This window comes from Pseudorca crassidens, chromosome 11 (assembly GCF_039906515.1).
Source record: "Pseudorca crassidens isolate mPseCra1 chromosome 11, mPseCra1.hap1, whole genome shotgun sequence".
Classification (NCBI taxonomy): Eukaryota; Metazoa; Chordata; class Mammalia; order Artiodactyla; family Delphinidae; genus Pseudorca; species Pseudorca crassidens.
Genome location: NC_090306.1, coordinates 9,153,540 through 9,158,989, shown reverse-complemented (window position 1 = coordinate 9,158,989; position 5,450 = coordinate 9,153,540).

Below are 5,450 nucleotides of genomic sequence, written 5' to 3'. Positions count from 1 at the left end.
GGGAAGGGAGTCACTTCCTTGTTAAGCCCTGCCCCCAGCTTTTCAACTGAAGGAGGGGCTGACCTTTGCCCGAGTAATTTGACTCTAAAAGGAGTTGTGCATCCTTTACCGAGGACTCTCACTGCCCTTTGGGACAGACACAATTATGAGGGTGTTTTTCTGATAGTACTTTACTTTCTTTCCCTTTCATCGGTTTAGCGAATGTTTACTGATCACCTCTGTGGCAGGCGTGGCACACATGTTTAATCTTCACATCAAGGGGCAGGTGTTATGATTCCCATTTTCCATACAAGGAAACTGAGGCTCAGAGAGGTAAGGTATTGGTGCGGAAGTGGTCCCCCCATCAGTTGAGCTGAGATCGAAATCTTAGTCTTTCTGGCTTCACACTGTATCAGTGTTACCTCTCCCATGAGATTCAAAGATTGTATTCAGATGGAACCACGGGAAAAGCTTTCAAAACGGAATGTAACCCCAGCCATAGTAAAAGCCACAAAAACTCATTTAAAGACCATATGTCACAATTTTAGGGATAGAATTCCCTATGTATAGGAAAGAAGAAACGTATGATTTTGTGGTCTATCCAGATTCTTAACTGAAATAGACACTTATGCTCATAAAACCATGAGCGCTGGCTAGTCAAAATGTGAAGATGAAGGAAGTGTGCATGGTGAAAGGGGAATTAAGGCTAATTTCATAAAAGTGGGGGAAGAACTGGCTATTTAAATATTAGGTAAACAGATCCATGAGAGACAAATAATGGCAGTTATGGGAACGTTAGTTCTTTGGTGACGCAAAGTGAATTTTAACCAGCAAACTCATATTTATTGCTCATAACGAATACCTGTCTAGTCAACTTGAGCGATATTAAAGAAATATTAAGACTGTTTTGTCTTCAAAAAAAAACTTACAGTCTTTTTTCGGAAGAAGAGATACATTCATTTGAAACAATTTAAGAACCAACAAATACATATAATCACAACTAAATCGCATAGTTTGGACTACAGTTGTTACTGGAGTTCAGAGCTACATAACTTAATGACACCGGGGGCAGAAACCCTTTAGAATCTCGTGAGGTCTTCGCAGGTAAGTATAAACACAAGAAAGGGGCAGTCGGCAGAAGTAGGCTCACTGAAGACAGAGAATGTCCATTAATCATTCAGCTTTGCATCTCCCACACTCAACAAGCTGGCACATAACAGAGACAGGACTCAATACATGTTATATATTAAAAGACAAAACAAAACCCACTTTTCTCCTGATCCTAAAAATACACATTGTGGGAATTCCCTGGCGGTCCAGTGGTTGGGACTCTGCGTTTTCACTGTCAAGGGCATGGGTTCAGTCCCTGGTCAGGGAACTAAGATCCCACAAACCACGTGGTGCAGCCAAAAAATACATAAAAATTTAAAAAATAAAAATACACATTGTGTTTTAGAAAATTTGTACAACATAAAATAGCATACATAAAATAAAGACCATCATGATCCAGTCATCCAGTGATAAATATTGTTAAAAATTTGGTGTATTTCCTTCCTTCCATGACAAGAATACCTTGCTACCCTTCAGGTGTCTGCCCGGCCCACTGCCCTTTTTCTTCACGCTGTCCCCAATCATGCGTCTACCAGGATGCGCCCCTGCAGTCAGGTGGACCAAACGACCTCTGCCCCTTGTTAAAAAGGAAACAACAGGCCCCGGATGGAGTCACTTGTGGTCCCATGGCAGCAGACCAAGACTTGATGCCTAAGCTAATTACAGTTACAACCTTCCCCAGGAATGTGATTCCAGCTAACCCGGGATTTCCTGGTCAGTCCTGGGAAATCTGTGGACAGACCCTTCCATTCCCTTCAGGAGGGTGGCCTTGCCTAAAACAATGCATCTTTGCTAATAATTTCCTTTTTTTCCTGCTCCCTCTCTGCCTTTAAAACCCTTTCCTTTTCTGCAGCTCAGCAAAGTTCCTCTTCACTTGCTAGATGGGATGCTGTCCGATTCATTCAGTAAAGCCAATTAGATCTTTAAGATTTACTCAGTTGAGTTTTTGTTATTTAACAGGTTTGGTGGCAGCAGAGGGACCGAAGGAGACTTCTTATGGCTTCGGGGACAATGAAAAACACAGGTGATGTACCCATGAGCCCCTTTTTGAATTCACTGTCTTTCTTGCCCTTTCCAAGGGCTGTGGGTAATAAGTTCGCTCTTGGTTCTGAACTTTCTTTGCATCGAGCTTCCGATCTATTTGGCTTACAGGGCAGGTCAGCTTATGCTGGTAGATGGTTCTGCTCAGAGCCAACTGAGCTAAGCCCTTAGCCTTTCAGACAATTCCCAGGTTTTAAACAGAAAAAACCCAGCCCTAGGGCTTCCCTGGTGGCGCAGTGGTTGAGAGTCCGCCTGCCGATGCAGGGGACACGGGTTCGTGCCCCGGTCCAGGAGGATCCCACATGCTGTGGAGCGGCTGGGCCCATGAGCCATGGCCGCTGAGCCTGTGCGACCGGAGCCTGTGCTCCGCCACGGGAGAGGCCACAACAGTGAGAGGCCCGCGTACTGCAAAAAAACAGAAACAAAAACAAAACCCCAGCCCTTAATTCTGTTCATATTAGAGCCCCCAGGCCACAGCCTGTACTCATTGAGTCCCCACCATTGGTCCAATCCTTTCCCCAGGCCAAGGTTCCACAGAAATTGTTGGGATGCACAGGCCTTGTCTTAGCCAGGTCACAGTAGCATCTCTTGGTCACTGCTGGTGTGTCAACGTGCACCTTTGTCTCGTTTTATGTAAATAAAGGCTATTGCTAGCGGGGATCTCAGAGGCCAAAAAGCTGCAAAAATTGCTGGCTGCAGGTTAAGCATATAAAGGCTGTTAGAGTGATCGACAGCTAAATCAAAGACAAGTTGACCACGGAACAGGTTAGATCGACAGTAGGTAACCCGCCAACCTCAAGAAAACTTCCGTGCAACAAGGTGCACTGCAAAACACGCACAATCCCCAACCCAGCGGTGCATCTCTTTAGGTTTAAAAAACCCAAAGGCTTAGTTTAGGGAATTCTTCAATTCTAAAGAGTCAAGCACGCCACCTTCTGGCACATCTGCTTATTTTATGTTTAAAAACTATGGTCCCCGAAGCTATCTACAAAAATGGCAAAATCTTACCAAAAACAACCTAGGATTACAATGACCAGTCTGGGGAATGTTCCAATTAGTCATGGTCCTTCATTTAAGAAGTGCGCTTGAAACTATTGTTTTCTGAATTAAACAGAACAGGATACTTGCTTTAATTGGTCTGCAGAGCTCCCCAAAGGCTTCAAGATTCCAAAATAGCTTCATTAGAAAACTTAAGACTGATGCATGCCTCCCACTTCTCCCCTCTGTCCTTCGTTATGTGAAAACTCATCTTTTCCTGCTTGACACTTTGAAAGGATTTTGGACCAGCATCATAAAGGTCCTTCAATCTATGGCCTTACAGCTACAATAGCTCCAAGGCCAGAGACCTAAAATAATACCTGGTTTCCCCACACAGCACCTTCCTAGGGGTCCACCATCAAAACATGGCCCAAGGATTAACGTTTCCTTTGTAATCAACTGGGGCACTGGAAAAAAGATTGTCCTCAAAGATCCTCTGCAAATTCCTAAATATCCACTCAAATGCCCCCAAGGGAGGGCCCCCATATGGCCACTCCCAGGACTGATGCAGCTCTGAGGGACCCTCAGGTAAACTGCTACCGTTAAATAGCCAAGAGGAAATTAAAATGAAAATTAATGGAAAATCTTACCAAATTCTGGTAGATACCAGGGCTATACTTCCTACTTTAAATCCCACTCTCAGAAATCTCTTAGAATGAAAAAAAGGTTTCCATAGAGGGGGTATCTAATAAAGTTCAGGAAGAATTTCTATCTCAACCAGTACAAATGGCTCTGGGACCTTTTACCGAAAAGCATTCTTTTTTGCTGTGACCCAGCCCCAGTGAATATATTAGGCAGAGATCTCCTTTCTAAATTAAAAGAGCTAAATATGCTTTGCTCACCTTAGAATTTCCTGATCAACCCGAACCTGATCTCTGACGTTTTTTACAGTCTGTCTTTGGTATAGAAGAAGAATTCCGACAAAGATCCCCTAATGTAACTGAGGTGCCTGAAAATCAGTAGGCTACTTCTAATACTGACACCGGGAAAATAAAAAATGCAGAGCCTATAAAAATTCAGATAGGTGTGACTAAACCTCTTCGGAAATGGCCTCAATATCCATTAAAGCCTGAAGCCATACAAGGCCTCACATCAATAATAAAGACCTAATTGCCCAGGAATTAGTCCTTCCCTGTACCCTGTAACGCACTGGTCTCGCCAGTCCGGAAACCTGATGGGAGGGCGTGGTGATTTATCAAAGACTTAAGCGCTAGTAACAAGACAGTCATTCCCTGTTTCCCAGTTGTTCCAAACCCTTTTAACACAAGGTCTGCCACATTTAAGATGGTTCAGTGCTATAGACTTCTGCTCAGCCTTTGTCAGCATCCTTGGAGACCCTGCAGTCAATATTTATTCACCTTTACTTGGAATAATCAACAATATACCTGGACAGTCATGCCCCAAAGGTTCACTGAGGCCCCTTCTTATTTCTCCCAAGCACTCCGTCAAGGTCTAAGCGCCCTCCAGTTCCCCCGGGAAATTGACCCTTTTACGATATGTGGGTGACCTCTTGCCACGCTCAGTTACCAAAGAGGCACCCGTAAAAGAGTCCCTTTATTTGCTGCAACACTTAGCTGAAAAAGGACATAAAGTCTCTAAACAGAATTCCAATTATTTTTGGACACTGTTCATGACATAGGTCAGAACCTAAGCGCTGAAGACATCCAGGTATCTCCAGAAAGAATTAAGTTAATTGAAGAATTTCCTAGGCCTACAACTAAGAAAGAGCTTCGTGGATTTCTGAGCCTAGCTGGTTATGCAGACTTTGGGTCCCTAATTTTTCTCTATTTCGGTCTCTGCTTTATGAACTTACTAAAATTTCAGTTCCCCAGCCCTTTTCCTGGGAAGATAAACTTGAACAGACCTGCATAAGACTAAAAATAGCACCACAAGAGCCACCTGCCCTAGGGCTACCTAATGATTCAAAAACTTTCACCTTATTTGTACATGAAAAAGATAAACAAGCCCTGGGAATGCTCACACAAGAACAGAGCAATAAACACAGGCCTATTGCCTATTACAGCAGGCAAATGGCTTCAGTTGCTTATACCTATCCCAGCTGCATTAAGGCTATGGCCACAGCGGCAAAGATAGAACCTCAGCAGATCTAACCCTAGGAAATAACATCTACAAGCTCCACACGCTGTCTGAAGTCTTCTTAACTCTGAATTAACTCAGCATTTCTCTGCAAGCAGAGAGCTTTCTGCTTTCACCACCTAATCTACATCGTAAACATTGCAGTGTTTCTATGTGTGTGATGTATGTTTTATTTATTTATTTAT